This window comes from Bison bison, unplaced genomic scaffold, assembly GCF_000754665.1.
Source record: "Bison bison bison isolate TAMUID 2011002044 unplaced genomic scaffold, Bison_UMD1.0 scf7180017864162, whole genome shotgun sequence".
Taxonomy (NCBI): Eukaryota; Metazoa; Chordata; class Mammalia; order Artiodactyla; family Bovidae; genus Bison; species Bison bison.
In genome coordinates this window covers 4178446-4198144 of record NW_011494734.1, presented here as the reverse complement: position 1 = coordinate 4198144, position 19699 = coordinate 4178446, and the positions used below count along the sequence as shown (strand labels likewise).

Sequence of the window (19699 nt, the reverse complement as noted above, 5' to 3'; positions counted from 1 at the left end):
CAGTATACTAACGCATATATATGGAATTTAGAAAGATGCTAACAATAACCCTGTGTACAAGACAGCAAAAGAGACACTGATGTATAGAACAGTCTTACGGACTCTGCTGCAGAGGGAGAGGGTGGGATGATTTGGGAGAATGGCGTTGAAACATGTATAATATCATGTATGAAACGAGTTGCCAGTCCAGGTTCGATGCACGATACTGGATGCTTGGGGCTAGTGCACTGGGACAACCCAGAGGGATGGTATGGGGAGGGAGGAGGGAGGAGGGTTCAGGAAGGGGAACACATGTATACCTGTGGCGGATTCATTTTGATATTTGGCAAAACTAATACAATTTGTAAAGTTTAAAAATAAAATTAAAAAAAAAGAGAGACTTTAACACCCTAAAAAAAAAAAAAAAAAACATCAATTCTTCAGCACTCAGCCTTCTTTATGGTCCAACTCTCACATCCATACATGGACCACTGGAAAAGTCATAGCTTTGACTTATATGGACCTTTGTTGGAAAATTAATGTCTCTGCTTTTTAATATGCTGTCTAGGTTGGTCATAGCTTTTCTTCCAAGGAGCAAGCATCTTTTAATTTCATGGCTGCAGTCACCATCTGCTGTGATTTTGGAGCCCAAGAAAATTAAGTCTGTCACTGTTTCCATTGTTTCCCCATCTACTTGCCATGAAGTGATGGGACCAGTTGCCATGATCTTAGTTTTTTGAATGTTGAGTTTCAAGCCAGCTTTTTTACTCTCCTCTTTCACTTTCATCAAGAGGCTTTTTAGATCCTCTTATGCCTTCTGCCGGAGAAGGCAATGACACCCCACTCCAGTACTCTTGCCTGGAAAATCCCATGGATGGAGGAGCCTGGTAGTCTGCAGTCCATGGGGTTGCTAAGAGTTTGGCACAACTGAGTGACTTCACATTGACTTTTCACTTTCATGCATTGGAGAAGGAAATGGCAACCCACTCCAGTGTTCTTGCCTGGAGAATCCCAGGGATGGGGGAGCCTGATGGTCTGCCGTCTATGGAGTTGCACAGAGTCGGACACGACTGAAGCGACTTAGCAGCGCATGCTTTCTGCCATAAGGGTGGTGTCATCAGCATATCTGAGGTTATTGATATTTTTATTGGCAATCTTGATTCCAGTTTGTGCTTCATCCAGCCTGGCACATCTCAGGATGTACTCTGCATATAAGTTAAATAAACAGGTGACAATATACAGCCTAGATGTACTCTGTTCCCAATTTGGAACCAGTCTGTTGTTCCATGTCCAGTTCTAACTGTTTCTTCTTGACCTGCATACTGATTTCTCAGGAGGCATTTAAGGTGGTTGGGTATTCCCATCTCTTTAAGCATTTTCCACAGTTTGTGGTGATCCACATAGCCGAAAGTTTGGCATAGTCAATAAAGCAGAAGTAGATGTTTTTCTGGAACTCTCTTGCTTTTTCTGTGATCCAACGGATGTTGGCAATTTGCATATATATGCTTGTATGTGTGTGTGTGTATATATATATAAAACACCATATGTTATTTATCCATTCATCTGTTAGTGGGCACTTAGGTTGCTTCCATATATTTTCTATTGTAAATAATGCTGCTATGAACATTGGGGTGCATGTATCTTTTAGAATTAGTGTTTTTGTTTTATTCAGATATATTCCCAGGAGTGGAAATGCTGGATCATATGGTAGTTCTACTTTTGGTTGTTTGAGAAAATTCCATACTTTCTTCCAATGTTTATAATCTCATATATGTATTTTATTTATATCTAAAATATTAATAATATTCTAGATGCTTAGCTTTTAAATTCCATAGATCCTGATAATCTCATCCTTTTAACACACAATGCACAGTGAACACTTAGAATGTCTGTTGTTGTTGATACTGTGGATATGTTCATAGTCTCCCATAACATTTTTGATCACTCAACATTATTTGATACTGATGAAAACCAAAGCTGATGGTTTTCATTTCTGATTAGATCATCTTTGTTTTTACCTCATAATGTGATTGATGTAGTTTTAATTCTTTAAGTGTGAATAGGAAAAGTATTAACTTATTAGGAGTGCTTTCTCAAATCTATTGCTTCAAGAATATAATTATGCCACTTGTCCATTTTGTAGAGACTCATTTAGTGACAAACTATAAGATGTAACCCAAGAAAATTTCAGTGCAGTGTGTAAAGGCAAACGTGACCATGAAACGGCCAGATGGGTTCATACTTTTCTCCCAGAACCTTACTCTGCTGGATTATGGGTTCAGTTTGGCCACCTGACATACAGACTCAGGGGACCAGATCAATCAGTTTTAAAAAACTTCAAAGCAACTTATTTTATCAGGAAAATAAAACATAATTGAAAGTTCTATTTTTCACTTCACTCTATTGGGTTTTTCATCCAAATTTCTTGTTAAAGACTGTGGTTTTAAACAGATTTCTCAAAGAATAGCATGATTCATGGTTCATTGTTCCCCAAACATGGTTCTGTTTGCTTAAAATTCAGATTTCTGGATCCCATTCCAGAATTACTGCATCCAAGTGTTAAGAGAAGGGTGTTTACTAACCCCTCAAGTGATTCTAGTGCCTAGATATTTTGGAAACCAATGCTTAGGGGCATTTTTTTTAAAAAATAGGAATTTTATATGATCATCCTTCTTGTGAGCTAGTTTAGTACTTTGACATCTTTTGCAATTTGTTTTCTGTGGTTATTAGCCTATGGTATTTCCTGTTTCTTCTTGAGCCAACTTTTGGAACCTTTTTTCCCAGGATATCATATATTTTAGCTAGATTTAAAAATAATTATTTTAATGAAATTATATTTTGGAAAAAAAATCAATTAATATGCTTTTTTCCCCATACTTGCCTGATCATGTGTGTTCCTATACAGGGATGTAGACTTTAGAGATACCCTTTAGTGTATGGGGAATGAGAAGAAGGGAGGTTAAGGTTGATTTAGCATGAACACAAAGGAAATCAGACCATTTTTTGAACTCCATATAAAAGATGAGTGCTCTTATTTTATAAGAACTAAGTTTTTGAGATAATTTTTGAAAACCAAAAGGCAAAGATTTGAAAGATAAGCATATAAAATCAGTCTACAAATAATAAATTAGGACTGCTGTTTTCCAGGGAACCAATAGGAAGATAGAGAACCTGACAAGAATAGAGGTCAGGGTGACCTTCTGGACCACCTGGAGGAATCACTTGGAGACCAGAGATAATTTTTAGAAAGAACCTAGTCTGTGCCCACAGAAAGATCATTATGGCCAATCCAGGGACAGATGATGGAGCCAAGCCTATGCTGAGAGCTGTCCATTTCTATCCAACAGAACCCTGAATGTCATCCTGCCCAGGAGCATTGCTAGTGTCTCTCTTATTGCCTTCCAGTGACGATCTTCCTGTGGGAGTTGTTTGCACCTCAACCCCTGACCCAACTATACCCCTATAGGAATATCGCATGTATATCCCAAGATTTCACTCAGCATTTAAAATCTACTGATTTTTTAGACATTTTTGCCATGCTACGCAGCATGCAGGATCTTAGTTCATCGACCAGAGATTGAACCCATGCCCCCTACAGTGGAAGTGTGGAGTCTTAACGACTGGACTGTCAGGGAAGTCCCTGTATTTCTTTTCAATAACTAATACATTTTTTAAAGACTCCTTAAAGGAAGGCAGAGACTTGGATACTTGAGGGAGTGTAGTGGTATAGAAGGAATCAGCACTTGAACTTGCGTGAGGAAAAAAAAGAAAACAACTCAAAACTTCACTCTGAGCCAAAATGGTAGAGACTTTCTCCTGTTATGTCAGCATGAATATTAGTAGAATGTGCTTAGACCAGTCTTCAGCTGTCTTTACTTGGAGAATTACAACCACCACTTAACTTATCTGTCTGGAACTATTCTCTATACCCACCAGTCTTTTCTCTATGTGAAAAAGTGAAAGTCGCTCAGTCGTGTCCAACTCTTTGAAACCCCATGGACTATATTGCTTACAATAATTACCTTCTCCCAAAAATCAAATGTTGTCATGGATCTACTCTAGAAATTTTCAACACCCTGTTATTACATACAAGAGAAAGGTCAAACTTTGTAGCATTGACTGCTCTGCCCTTCAAAACCCATCCCGAACCAAATTTTTCAGCTTCATCATCTGCCTCTGCCCATGATTAAACCTATATTTCTGCCATGCCAAATAGACCTGAGCTTTTTAATACTGATGAATTTTTACTTACTGGTCCCATCTAAAACATCCTGAACTCCCTTTTCTGCAAGCTTCATCTTCCTATCACAACTTAAAGTGTCTCCTCTATCTTTCTCCCTGGACACTGTAAAAAGGTCTTCTGTATATCAAACATGCTTCATTCATTTAAAACATCTACCAGATTCTTTCATAATAATATACTTACATCTCTGTCTCTCTTCCAGCCTGAGAGGACTTTGAGAGCATTGACGTGGTCATCGTTCTATCTCTGGCCCCAAGCACAGTGCCTGATGCAGAGGGGGCACTCTGTAAACATTCTCTGAATGACATTTCCATAATAAGTGACTAATTAGCTGACTAATAAAGCTTAAATACTCTTTGCTCACATAACAGTCTACTTTCATTCTTTATTGTTCTGATCCAGCTGTCTTTTGGACTTAAGTTCATTTTATTTACTCATTATACACCACTTATTTATATTTGGCCAATCATTCTCCTCTGATAAGATGGCTTTCTTTTATCTTCTTTTTAAAAGTTTGAGTCTGTTTTCCAAGGAATATACTGTCTCTTCCAGCTGTATCATCAGCAGCATTTTTATCTTGCCATCAATTTCTTCGTCCAAGTTATAAATAATAATTCTGGACAGGATCTTTTACATGACATTTATGCTTCTCCTCCTTAGTATTACAGTTACTCCTTTTCTTGTTTTGGTAACTGGATTGCAACCACCTCATGGCTCACTCATTTTTATATTCCCTTAACTTTCCTGAGATTAATAAATACCATGAGATATCTCAACATCCCTTGATGACAATAGTAGGAAGCTGGTTCTGTAATCAGATGGCCTAGGATCAGATCACAGCTCTTGGGGATAAACTGACACAAATTTCTTAAACCCTGTTATATACAAATGTGGATCATATTAGTACCTGTATCATAGAAGTATCCTGAGAGAATAAGAGAGATAATGTATGGAGAATGCTTAACTCTGCACTTAATACATAGTGAATGTTTCATGTTTGTTAGGGATTGCTATTATTATGTGTATTTACTGAATAAAGTAAAAAGTAGAAATATCAGTATTATAAACTCTGCTAATTTGTTCATTGATGCATTAGTTTGCTAGGGACGCTATAACAAAGCATCACAGTATGGGTGACTTAAAAACAGAAATTTATTTTACCACAATTCTGGAGGCTAGATATCCAAGATCAAAGTGTTGGAAAGGTTGGCTTCATTCTGAAGCCTCCCTTTGGCTTTGGATAAGATGGTGGTCTTATCCATGTCTTCACATGGTCTTCCTTCTGTGTGTGTCTGTCTCCTAATCTTCTAGCCTTATGGGAGCATCAGTCATATTGGATTAGAGCCCACCTCAATAAACTCCTTTAACCTTAACTATCTCTTTGAAGATCCTCTCTTAAAAAATGTCACATGGTTATAGTTACTGGGAGCTAGGACTTCAAGATATCAACTTTGAGGGGACATAATCCAGTGCATAACCCTTAGCAATAGACATCATACACATTATAGATAATATCTAAGTAACTTTGGCAACTGTGTAAACACTAACAACTATTCTTTTAAGAGGATTGTACATCCCCACCCTCTGTAATTTGGACTGGCAGTGCCTCTGGGAGTGGGGGGTACTCCACAGTCATGGGCTCAGCCACATGGCTTGATTTGGTCAGTGGCCAGTGATGGTGGCACACCCTACTCCCAAGCAGAAGTTTCAAGGATCATCAATTGTTTTCCCTTTCTCTTGCTCCTTTTCCACTGCCACAGTAATGTTAAGGGATGCTCTTTCAGCCTAATGACCAGAATGAGGGAATGATGGAGCAGAACTGCCTAGATGATGAGCAGCTATTAATTTGTAAATGCAGTGGCCAATACATGGTTTTTTTGTTTAAGTCACTGGGATTTGCTGCTGCTGCTAAGTCGCTTCAGTCGTGTCCGACTCTGTGCAACCCCATAGACGGCAGTCCATCAGGCTCCCCCGTCCCTGGGATTCTCCAGGCAAGAACACTGGAGTGGGGTGCCATTTCCTTCTCCAATGCATGAAAGTGAAAAGTGAAAGTGAAGTTGCTCAGTCGTGTCCGACTCTTAGTGACCCCATGAACTGCAGCCTACCAGGCTCCTCCATCCATGGGAGTCTCCAGGCAAGAGTACTGGAGTGGGGTGCCACTGCCTTCTCCAACTGGGATTTGAGGGATTGTTTATTACTGCACAGAAGTTGTCCAATGTGATAACTTACAACGAGTTAAAAAACAAATGCATATAAATGCTTATTATTTTTCCTTGAAAAGGCACAGAAATTCAATATACCATCAGTGAGGTCATTCTAATAAACCTTAACTACAAAACAAGGAGGTGAGTATAAGCAATTTCATGGGAGATCAAAGACCTGTTGGAAATACTGCTATTCCCATTTATGTGGAAAACATGTCAGCCTCCCTTGTGGTTAAATTTTCCCTTGAATATAAAGGAATTGCACCATTGCAACTTTTCTAGCCCTGCCTTTCCCTGTTCTAAAGAGAAATCCACTTCTGTTCATGGAAAATCACAGTGAATATAGAAAATCAGAAATATCTGCTGTTACTTGGCAAATACTAGGACTCCCTAAACCAGTATCACTTCACTCCAACCAGTATGAGTTTCACTAAAACACACACATTTCAATAGCCATATTTTAATCTCATGCCATTTCCCAGTTCCTGAGTGAAAGTGACTACTGATCTAGACTCCACTAGGAAAGGAGAATAAGGACATTTAAGGCAGTTTAAACAAAGGCACAGAATATATTCTGGGAATAGGAACTGTTGAGGGTGGTTGTAGTAAAGGGTAGGGAATGGCTACAAATAGGACTGAAAAGGAGCTGGAGGGCCGTCCATGGCAACCAGTATTGGTGATTCTAAGCCAGGGCACGATTCAAAAACAATGGGAAAAAAGTTAAAATGCTATGGATGAAAAATGTATATGTTATACCTGATTTTCAAAGTATTTATGTTCCAAAAATGTATAATATTATGTAGCAGTTTAAAGTGAAGGTTTTCAGAGCTGACTTCATACCCCAGCTCTGTCATGGCCATGCCCTGTTGAACTAGTGCACGTTAATTTACCTGTGTAAGCTTCAGGTCCATCTTCTGTACAACAGAATGTGATAATTATAATGCTTTCCAGCCTATGTCCATCAACAGATGAATGGATAAAGATGTGGTATATTTACAATGGAATACTACTCAGTCATTAAAAAGCATTTTGAACTATTGCCATGTGCAATAACATGGATGGGCCTGTAAGGTATTATGCTAAGTGAAATCAGTCAGACTGAGAAAGACACATACTGTATGTTTTCACTTATATGTGGAATTTAAAACAAACGAAATGAAAGATCAAATATAACAAAACAAAAACAGACTCTCAGATACAGAGAACAGACTGGTGGTTGTCAGACATGAGGAGGATGGTCAAAATAGGTGATGGGGATGATGAGATACAAACTACCAATTATAAAATAAATAAGTCACAGGGATGTATTGTATAGTACCAGGAATATAGTCAATAATACTTTAACTTTGCATAACCTATAAAAATATTGAGTGACTATGTTGTACACCTGAAATTAAATAATATTGTAAATATTAAAATATATTTCAAAAATATTGTAAATATATTTCAAAAAATTTTTATGTTTTTTAATTTAAGAAAACAACAAAAATAGTACTTTCTTTATATAGTGAGGATCACTGACTATAATGATGCATATAAGACTCTTGGAAAATGTATCTGAGTCAAAGCAGAAGCTCCTGAAATGGTACTTGCCACATAAATTATTACTATGGCAGCTGTTCTAAAATGAAAATTTAGTGATATGCCTCTATATAGGCATATAGATATGACAACCTGTATCCTTTAATTATCTTCAATATCATAAATATTGTCTGAAAATATGCATAAGACAAAGCCAAAGAGAAAACCCTCCACATGACAATCAGCCACTGCTGTGACCTGGGCCAAAAGGGCCCCTGCCATGCCTCTCAGTTCCTGTCTGAGGTCCAAAATGGCTAAGCTCACACAATTCTGAACCAGCCATAGGCCTCACTTCCACTGTGACCACACCAGATACCACTTCAGAGCAGGGAAAAAAGAGAAAGTGTCCAGCAGCTGCTCTTCTAGAAGCTACTTGAGAAATCAGTCCTCTTGGCCACCTCTAGGCTTCTGAGCCATTTAAATTAAAAACTGTGATTCCACATAAGAAGGTAACTTTTTCTCCATGAGAATATTATTTTCCTTTTTTTTTATTGAATCACTGGATTCATCACTTTGGGGCTTAAGAGCTGAAATTTCTGTCTTCCTTGAATTAAACCCTGTGGTTAGGTAGTGGTTCTTTTATACTTATGCTGATTGGTACCTTTGAAGAAAAGAGGGGAAAATAAGAAAAAGAAAATGGTGAAGATAAAACCACCAATTGGCTTTTTTTTTTCTTAAATATTTGCTAGTTTAGTTGTAGATAAAACAGTATGTGATCGATTAATGTTTAAAATATTATTCCACTATGAGAACTTTGAGATGGTATTATCACAGAAATAAGTGGCATAATCCAGAATTATGTTTCCCTTTCCTACAAAAAATAAAACATCTGGGCATAGGTCTTGAGTGGAACTGTAAGTATTGATAATTGTTTTTGAAAGATTTTCATACTTTTTTTCAAGACTTAACCAGAAACGCTGCTTCTGTTATTAATCAAATGGTCTTATTAAATATGCCAAGTCAGTTTATGATATGGTGTCTCATCATAATATAAAGCTGTTTTTCATTACTGATGGGTTAAGGGTTCCACTTAAATAACACATTATTATTGGATGATTCTGACCATTCTAAACAGTGGTTTTTTTTTTAAGGAAAAGAATTTCTCAAATCAACTGTCTTTCTCCTGTTCTATCCTCTAGCTTCTTCTCTCTGTCTCTTCTGACCCCCTTTTCCTTCTCTCTTTCTCAAGGTCATTTGTTTATTCAGTCATTCATTCAGTCTATATTTATTAGCACTTTAAGGGGCTCCCTATACAGAGTAGGATAAACTTGAAAATAATCACAATTTGGAAAGACACAGCAGCCCCTCATTAACCCTGAAGATCAAATATCTCAAAACATTCAAGGGAGAAGAATATCAGTTGAGATATTTAAGCTCTGATGGACATAAACCAGGTAGATATCTAAAGTAACATGTAAGTCTATTAAGGCCTCTCTCTATATTCTTTTAAAATTTATTTTATTGAATATAGTTGATTTATAATGTGCTAATTTCTATTGTAGAGCAAAATGATTCAGTTATGCATATACATACATTTCTTCCAAATTCCTTTCCATTATGGTTTATCACAGGCTATTGAATATTGTCCCCTATGCTATACAGCAGGACTTTGTTGTTTATCCATTCTCTCTATAATAGTTTGCCGATGTTAATCCTAAACACCCTATCCTTTCCTCCCCCAGCCCCCTCTCTTTTGGTAACCACAAGTCTGTTCTCTATGTCTGTAAGTCTATTTCTACTTCATAGATAAGTTCATCTATATTGTATTTTATATTCCACATATAAATTATATCATATGGTATTAGTCTCTCTTTTTCTGATTTATTTCACTTAGTATGATCATCTCTAGATCCATCATCTGTGTTGCTGCAAATGGCATCATTTCATTCTTTTTTAAGACTGCATAGTATTACATTGTATATTGTTGTTCAGTTGCTAAATTATGTCCAACTCTTTGCAACCCCATGGATTGCAGCAATCCTGTGGTTCACTATCTCCTGGAGGTTGCTCAAATTCATGTCCACTGAATTGGTGATGCCATCCAATTATTTCCTCCTCTGTTGCCCCCTTCTCTTCCTGCCCTCAATCTTTCCCAGCAACAGAATCTTTTCCAATGAGTCAGCTCTTTGCATCAGGTGGTTAAAGTATTTGAGCTTCAGCATCAGTCCTTCCAATGAATATTCAGGGTTGATTTCCTTTAGGATTGACTCGTTTGATCTCCTTGCAGTCCAAGAGACTCTCAAGAGTCTTCTCCAGAACCACAATTCGAGAACATCAATTCTTTGGCACCCAGCTCCTTTATGATCCAACTATCACATCTGTGCTTGACTATTCAAAAAACCATAGCTTTGACTATATGGACCTTTATCAGCAAAGCAATGTCTCTGCTTTTTAATATGCTGTCTAGGTTTGTCAGGTGGTGCTAGTGGTCAAGAACCTGCCTGCCACTGCAGGAGACATAAGAGATGTGGATTCCATCCCTGGGTCAGGAAGATCCCCTGGAGAAGGGCATGAAAACCCACCCCAGTATTCTTGCCTGGAGAATGCCATGGACAGAGGATCCTGGAAGGCTACAGTCCATAGGGTCACAAAGAGTCAGACACAACTAAAGCAACTTAGCACACATATACACTAGGTTTTTCACAGCTTTTCTTTCAACGAGCAACTGTCTTTTAATTTCATGGCTTCAGTCACCATATCTGCAGTGATTTTGGAGCCCAAGAAAATAAAATCTGCCACTGTTTCCTTTTTTTCCCATGTATTTGCCATGAAGTGATGGGACCAGATGCCATGATCTTGGTTTTTTGAATGTTGAGTTTCAAACCAGCTCTTTCACTCTCCTCTTTCACCTTCATCAAGAGACCCTTTAATTCATTTTTGCTTTCTGCCATAGGGTGGTATCATCTGCATATCTGAGGTTATTGATATTTCTCCCATCAATCTTCATTCCAGCTTGTGCTTCTTCCAGCCCAGCGTTTCTCATGATGTACTCCGCTTATAAGTTAGATAAGCAGGGTGACGATATACAGCCTTGTTATACTCCTTTCCCAATTTGGAACCAGTCCATTGTTCCATGTCTGGTTCTAACTGTTGCTTCTTGACCTGCATACAGATTTCTCAGCAGACAGGTAAGGTAGTCTGGTACTTCCGTCTCTTTAAGAATTTTCCACAGTTTGTTGTGATCCACACTAAGGCTTTAGTGTGGTCAATGAAGCAGAAGTAGATGTTTTTCTGGAATTCCTTTGCTTTTTCTCTGATCCAGTGAATGTTGGCAATTTTATCTCTGGTTCCTCTGCATTTTCTAAATCCAGTTTGTACATCTGAAATCTCCTGGTTCATGTACTGCTGAAGCCTAACTTGAAGGATTTTGAGCATTACTTTGCTCCATTGTATATATGTACCACATCTTCTTTATCCATTCACCTGTCAGTGGACATTAGGTTGTTTCCATGTCTTGGCTATCATATGGCAACTCTATTTTTAGTTTTTTGAGGAATCTCCAAACTGTTTTTCATAGCGGTTGTACCAATTTACATGTCCAATAGTGTGCGTTCCTTTTTCTCCACCCTTCTCCAGCATTTGTTATTTGTGGGCTTTTTAATGACCAGTGTGAAAGTGGTACATCATTGTAGTTTTAATTTGCATTTCTCTCATAATTAGGGATGTTGAACATTTTTTAATGTGCCTATTGACCATCTCTTGCCTGGAAGATCCCATGGACAGAGGAGCCTGGTTGGCTGCGGTCCATGGGGTCGCTAGGAGTTGGACACTACTGAGCAACTTCACTTTGACTTTTCGCTTTCATGCATTGGAGAAGGAAATGGTAACCCACTCCAGTGGTCTTGCCTGGAGAGTCCCGGGGACGGCAGAGCTGGGTGGGCTGCTGTCTCTGGGGTCGCACAGAGTTGGACACGACTGAAGTGACTTAGCAGCAGCAGCATTGACCATCTATATGTCTCCTTTGGAAAAATGTGTGTTTAAGTCTTCTGCCCACTTTTCAATTTGGTTGTTTGTTTTTTGTTGTTGTTGTTGTTATTGAGCTATGTGAGCTGTTTGTATATTTTGGAAATTAAGCTCTTGTCATTGACATCATTTACAAATATTTTCCCCCAATCTGTAGATTGTCTTTTCATTTTATTTATGGCTTCATTTGTATTACAAAAGCTTGAGTTTCATTAGGTCCTATTTGTTTATTTTTGCTTGTGTTTCTATTGCCTTGGGAAGCCTGTGTGTTTTTATTACTTACAATAACCAAAATAAAATATCCACTGCTTTACCAACTTACAGACTCCAAATTCACACTCCCTCTAACTAGGTTCCACTGAGTTTCCAGAGACATAGAATGGCTTGAATGTTGGTTGGCATAGATAGTGATAAAAGTAGATTATCTTAATAACTGGTTGACTTGGTTTTCCTTGTCAGGCAAAGGGATTCACCTCCCTGCCTGATTTTTAGGGACCTGGATGACACTGAAGTTTTGACAATCAGAGCATACTCCACTTCATCACTGAAATACAGAAGATGTGATACTTTCATGTAGACAGCACCCAGAGTGTGTATCAGAAGTGTGGGGGCTGCTCATTTGCCCCATTCTGCACCTTCTCATGCTGCCTAGAGATAGATATGGATTAATTTAAATATGCTTCAGCTGAGAAGATGTGAATGCCCAGACTGAAATATATCTCTTTGTTTTTAAAAAAAGGGAGGGGGAGCGAAAACACCTTTAGAGTTCAGTAAAAGAGAGTTGCCATTGATAGTTTTAGATTTATATCCATGTGGGTGTACGACTCCTCTAGTAACAAGAAATGCTCTGTATTTATGTTCTGCAAAAAAAAGCTATCATCTTAGTTGCCAGCTCTTATGGAAACAACTGCCTTAATTTAGCAAAATACCTGGACAAACCACTTGGAATAGCTGAGTCACTGAGAACCTTGGTAAGAAAAGGAAAGGAAGTAAAGAAAGAACTCAGCTCCTCTCAGTTAGTAAAGAATGTGGATTTGGGAACTGGGGAGAGGGGAAAAGATAGGAGAGAGAATTATTGAAAGAGTTGGCCAAGCATCATGGAGCAGTTTCCAAGGGGCTTTTGAAGAGCTTTCATGTTTATTCTTAGACTGCATCCCCTTCTATCTGCTTAAAACTGCAGCAAAGACCTTGAATAATTTTCTTGTTTGTCTGTTTATTGAAACAATGGAAATGGGTTGAATCTATGTCTCAGTCAGTGCCAAAATGTGGATAATAAGGAATAGCAGCAAGTGCAGAGCAGGGAATGATTTAGCAGTGTCTGGACATCATGGCTGAAGGTGACTGTGAGAATGTAAACTCTTCCAAAAATTCAGCGCACCGGTATTAGCTGCAAAACTCTGAGCACTGAGGCAAAAAAAAAAAAATCCAGAAGTAGATGCACATATATTGGGATTACCCAACACAGGAACTCACCACTGGAGAGTGATTACTATATATGCTAGTAGATTTTGTACAAAACTTTTTGGAGTCCCCAAGGATAGAATGACGAATTGAATTGAGCAGAAAGGAATTTGCCCAGAGTAATGGGGTTTGGCTGAATGAGCACTTGCTCAATATAATCCATTAATGATGACTAGAACAGATAATTCTTGCTGGACAAACTTCCCTTCAAATTTCATAATATAATATTTCTGTCATGGGAGCAGGGGAGAGTACAAACAATTTAAGGAAGCTGTTCCTGAAGTACTCAAAGGCTTTTCTTATAATTGATTCTTCCATACATAGTCCTTTCTGAGTTCTCTCCTGTCCTTGAAGGGTTCAGCAATGGAGCATGTAAAGTATCAGCCAAGTAGACAAGTATGAGAATTTTGCGCTCAGGTAAAATTATGAAGCATCCAAGGAAATAAAATAAGTCTTCTATGACCCATGAGGGGCCTGGCAGGTGAATCCTTTTAAGTACTGAGTTAAAGTCAGTTAAAAAAAACACAAGAGAAAACAAGTTCATTGTCAAAGACTGTGAACTGAGCCACATCAGGAGGACAAACCTAGACTAGCATTCAGGAAGAACTGCCATAAATGGGAGAGATTTAGGGGCTAGGACAGTGTTGATTGTCTCAGTTCAACTGCGGGTTCCCTTGTTTGCCAGTACTTGCTGTGGTTTGAGTTTCTGGCTTTGTGGTTTGAGTATCATGTGATTTGAGTTTCTGGCTGACTAGTCGTAAATGTGTAGGGTCAGGACAAGATATTTCAAGGGAAATGCTCAGAAAACTCGATGGTAGCTGAGTCTTCATGGGAGTGAGAGAAACCAGTATGACTCAAAGTTCTGATTTTTCACCAAATCCATGATCTAGACTTTGAGATATAATCAAAAGGACATCAACTACAAAATAAAAATGATTGATTCCCAGCCCCAATACCCACCTGCCAGCATGCTTGTAAGGATTAAGTATTAACATATATGTGAAAGCAAATCATGCTGTGTTTAGTAAATAATGGTTTGGATCTTTTTCTCTCTTGCTCCTTTCTCCCCTCTCTCTCTCCCTTTCTTCCTCTATTCCTTCAGATTCTCTTCCACAATAGGTACCTTAGAAGCATCACTCTCTGAGCGTCAGACCCACTGGTTTCCAATTAAATCTGGTTTTCAGTACTCACGTAGACCTTGCCACATCAACATTCAAATACATTCAGCTACTAGCTAGGGAGATGTTCTACGCCCACATGGACGTAAGCAGTGGGTGACTGTAACCCTGAGTCAGGGTCCCTCAGGGAAGATGAGCAGAAACCTCAACAAACTCAAAGCATGTGGTTCATGTATAAGGAGAGAGCACAAGGCAAACTATCTGTCAGCTGTTTCCACTGCTGACTGGGAGGCCTTGCTGAGAGCACCCCAGCAATCCTTGTTCAAGCCTCCTGAAAGGTGATTCATTCTCTTTCGCCCTGTGGCAAATCTGTGTTAATAGTCCAAATGATATGGATTTAATAACATCATCTATATAGAAGTTACACATAGCATTCCAAAACAGAGTTCAAGCAGACCTTGTTGATATTCATGTGATCAAAATTGTGTAGTGTTTATTTCATAAGCAAATAGCAAAAGGCAACTGCAGCCCAAAGAAAAAGTTTTGGAGATGTCTACAGAAGGATGGTAGCTGAAACGATGCAATAGGATGAGATGACTCAAGAAGAGAGTGGAAGGCAATAGATAAGGAACAGACAGGAAAAAAAAAAAAATAATAACATTGAAAAGGCATAGCCAGAGTAATAGAAAGGTACCAGAATAAAGTAGCATCTCTAAAGAATCAGGGCTAAGAATTTCAAAAAGTCAAGAGGAGTAAGGCTAAGAGTATAGGTTGAAACACAGGTTAAGATGGAGACACCTTTTGGTGGTTTCCTATATCTCCTAGGAGGAGATACCAAATTATTCACAATGTCCAAAAGTCCTTTAGCTTTACCTCACACCATTCTCTCACTCTTCCACTTCCAAATCTCTGCTCCAGCCTCATTGGCTTTCTTTTAATTTCTCTAAGGTAACATGTTCCCTCCTACCACAGGGCCTTTGTATGTGCTGTTCCTCTGCCTGAAATACTCTTCTCCTTAGGTGCACTTGAATTTGTTTTTCCAATCTCAAAGGAAGCATCATTTCCTCAGTGAAACCTCCCCTGACTAATTCAGGCCAAGTCAAATTCCTTAATTATATGCTTTTATAGAATCATTTTTCTTTCTATCCTAGCATTAATCTCAATGTATAATTATATGTTCATTTATGTTATTTGATAAAATTGTCTCGCCCACGGGAATGTAAACTTTATGAGTGGGATTCAAGGAATTCTTAACACAGCCATTAAGATTTTAACCAAATAGCAACGGTTCTGCCAACCAGAACCAAGACTGGTGTGAAAAGAGACTTTCTGTACTGTCCATCCATTAATACATGCCTAAATAACCCCATCAAAATCACGTTGTTGTTTCTCCATGATTTAGCATTTAAGACACACCCTGGCACATCTCGAGCCTACAAACTTGTTGATTAGATTTATATAAGACAAGCCATAAAGCAGATTTTCCAGCCACTAGTTTTTAATCTTTAGAAGGACTAAAGACTTCTTTAGGAATCCAGTGAAAGCTATGGGTATTGCTATGAATGAATTGTGTCACCTCTAAAGAGCTATATTGAAATTTAACCCCCAGATCTTGGGAATATGATATAATTTGGAAATAGGGTCTTTGCAATTGGTTACGTTTGAGGTGAGGTAATTAGAGTGAGCCCTAATCCAATATGACTGATACCCTTATACAAAAGGGAAATCTGAGCACAGAGACAGGGCTTCCCTGGTGGCTCGGCAATAAAGAAGTCACCTGCAATGCAGGAGATGCAGCAGGAGCCAAGAGTTCAGTCCCTGGGTTGGGAACATCCCCTGAAGAAGGAAATGTCAACCCACTCCAGTATTCTTTCCTGGGAAATCCCATGGACAGAGGAGACACAGAAACATGTATAGAGGAAGACAATATGAAGAAACAATGTGAATACCTTCTAAAGCCAAGGAGTGCCTGAGACCACCAGAAACTGGAAAGAGACTTGAAACAGACTGTCCCTCAGCACCTTCAGAAGGAACCAACCCTGCAGACACCTTGATTGCAGACCTCTAGCCTCCAGATCTGTGAGGCCCAGGTTTTCTATTGTTTAAACCACCAAGTTTATGATCCTTTGTTGCGGCAGCCTCAGGAAACTGATCCATATACTTTCTAGAAATAAAAGCCCTTATCAACTTCCACAGCTCTTCATGTAATTTCAGGGTGTTCACAGATCCACTGAAGCCCAGTCAGTAATTCCTGCAAAGATGCTATAAAATTCCTGAACAAAATCCCATGGGATAAGGCAAAGAAAGAAGAGAGAAAAGAAAGTTGGCATCAGCTACTGTTCACTATAAGTTTGTCCCTTCACCAGACACTTGACATTTATTTCCTTGAACCCTCATAACCACTTCATGAAGTCGATGTTAGCATCCCCATTTCAGAGAAGAGGAAATTGAGACCCTGAGAGATTTAACTTCATGCACAAATTCATGCACAAAATCTAGAGAGTGGCTCTGCTGGGAATATGACCTGAATTTGTTTTACCCTAAAACCAAAGCTTTTTCCATTCTTGCCCTGCCTCTGAGCATGAGTGATATGTGAGATCCAAAGCACATGATGTGTGGTTTCCGGGGCTGTAAGGTTACAGAGAGACCAGGGTTATGCATGTGTCAGTGGCTTCGAGGGAAACAGGAGAATAGCTATAAAAAAAAAAAGTCATTTCTTCTAACTGCTTTCCTTCATTGTTTGACATTATAATTTCTTTTGAACTAAGGATTTTGGCATAGAAAGATTTTTGCTTTTGCTTGGCAAGGATAGAGACAACAAAGGATTAATTAAGTCAAACTGATAATGATAATTATCAACAGGCACTTTAAATTATGATTTTCAGGGGTGGAACGGTAGTGTGGCTGAGACAGCAGAGCAAAAGAAAGTCAATCTCTCATTCATCAAAAAACATTTTTTGAGGATCCACTCGATGGTATGCTCCATGGTCTGTGGAAAGTCTGGCCACGTGGAGCCTTGAATCAAGAGATGGGAAATCAACAGTTACATCAGTCAATACAATAAAGTAAAATGTGTCTGAAAAGTAAAGAAGAGTAAACAATAAACAGTAGGAATAACTGCTGGATCTAAGTTTACCTCAAAGTCCGAGTAGTGATTATCCTGCTTAGGGAGTAAGAGAGAGGTGATTTCAGGCAGAGGTCCTGTGCAAAGGTCCTGCGGTAATGGAGAATATAATACATTTGAAGACCTGAACCCAATTCATCACAACCTGAATGTGGAATGTGAAGGGGAAAAAATAATTTACCCCAAGAGCTGTTTGGAAGCTAGGTCATGAAGGGCCTTAGCAGCAGCTGTGTGATGGAGACTGGTTTCTCCCAGAGAGCAGGGGGAGGTCAATAAAGATTGGCAGCTGAGGAGGAGGTACTGGAGAGAGGGCTGCTGGGCTCTCTGAGTCGCTGTTACTTCATGGTAAGAGATAATAAGGCCATTGTGAAGACTCAATGAGTCATTTCATGCAATACCCTTAGAATAGTGTTCCAGGAAGCATCAGCTTTTATATCATAACAGTAATATGGGCCAGACTGGGGGAGCCCTATTACTGTTAGGTGCTGCATTCTAAACACCATGCCTTTCATTCCACCCATTTCCAGAGAACTCCTCAGAGGCAAGTGCCATGGTGACGCTTTGATTCTAGCCCCCGGAACATACGCAAGTTTTCCAACAGGTTTGTCCTATTCCACCTTGGTCAGAGAGCAAGGTTTTTCCTCGTATCATCCTCAGACAAGATCTGAAAATCTCCAGGTCTGTGGAAGGCAGGCTGTCCAGGCTTTGCATCAGGGAGGGGCAGCAGGCAGAGTTCAGGGCACTGGACACTCAACAGTGAACTGCAGGCCAGTGGCCCTGGCAGGCCCACCCTCCTTCTCACTTTGGGGCCCACCAAGGCTTATCTCGTTTAGGGGTTGCTTTGAGATGGTAGAGACTCACCCCAGAAGCATGCATCAGAATCTTTATGCCATGTCTTATGCTTTGTTTTACAGCTTTGAAAAAACTTAGAAGCTTTGGTGAGGCCTATGGCTGGTAGTACTTAAAAATAACATACCGCTTCATCACCATAGAAAAGTCCCAGGAGATTCAGTTCACTTGAGGACTTCACTCTCATCTCCTTATATGCAGTTTTAGAGAGTTACTCAAAATATGTGCAGGTGTGAGTGATAGCTCTTCCAAACATGCAGGCTGTGGGACATGAGAGTTAAGGTCACGTTCAAGCTATTCTTATTTCCTGACACTGGGCCTCTGAGGATGAGGACAGAAGCCCTAGATAACATGGCTACCAGAGAAAGCAGACTTTCTTTGTTCAGAGAATTTCTTGTCATTAAAGACAAAAACTCATATATGCTGAGTATCCACCATGCTCAGGGACCTATTGTAGTTGTTGGCTCATACATGATCTTTTACTCTATTAAACTTAGGAAGTAATTATGATTCTCATTTTTACTACTATGGAAAATACAGCCCAGGAAGGTCTATAGATCAGACCAGATTTTCATATGCACAGTTTTACTCAAAAGTCAACAGACTCCCTGTACCCTCTACCCCATTGCAGGAAGAGCCTGACGTGTGTGAAGCCCAGCACTAGCACTACCTGGCTGTGTGACATCGGACAAACTACTTAATCTTGCTGTGCTTCCAATTCCTTAACTATAAAATAGGCAACAAAAAATATTAATCTAATAAGACTGCCGCTGCTGCTGCTGCTAAGTCGCTTCAGTTGTGTCCAACTCTGTGTGACCCCATAGACGGCAGCCCACCAGGCTCCCCTGTCCCTGGGATTCTCCAGGCAAGAACACTAGAGTGGGTTGCCATTTCCTGCTCCAATGCATGAAAGTGAAAAGTGAAAGTGAAGTCGCTCAGTCGTGTCTGACTCTTCGCGACCCCATGGATTGCAGCCTACCAGGCTCCTCCATCCATGGGATTTTCCAGGCAAGAGTACTGGAGTGGGTTGCCACTGCCTTCTCCATCTAACAAGACTGCATTGAGTTAAATGAATTAGTATTTGTGAAATACTTAGGATGGTTCCTGATGATTAATTAGTGCTATAAACAAGTTAGCCATTATTGTTATTATAACTGGAAAGAGCAAAATCTCAACA

General features: G+C 39.3%; 1 long non-coding RNA gene across 1 annotated transcript in view; it reads left to right on the top strand.

Moving 5' to 3' along the window:
* Positions 1 to 19328, top strand: part of LOC104989720 — a 185629-nt gene extending 166301 nt beyond the window's left edge. Inside the window, exon 7 of the long non-coding RNA XR_825408.1 lies at positions 18201 to 19328. This is a non-coding gene — a long non-coding RNA (uncharacterized LOC104989720). The remainder of the gene's footprint in view (positions 1 to 18200) is intronic.
* Positions 19329 to 19699: the final 371 nt, after the last annotated feature.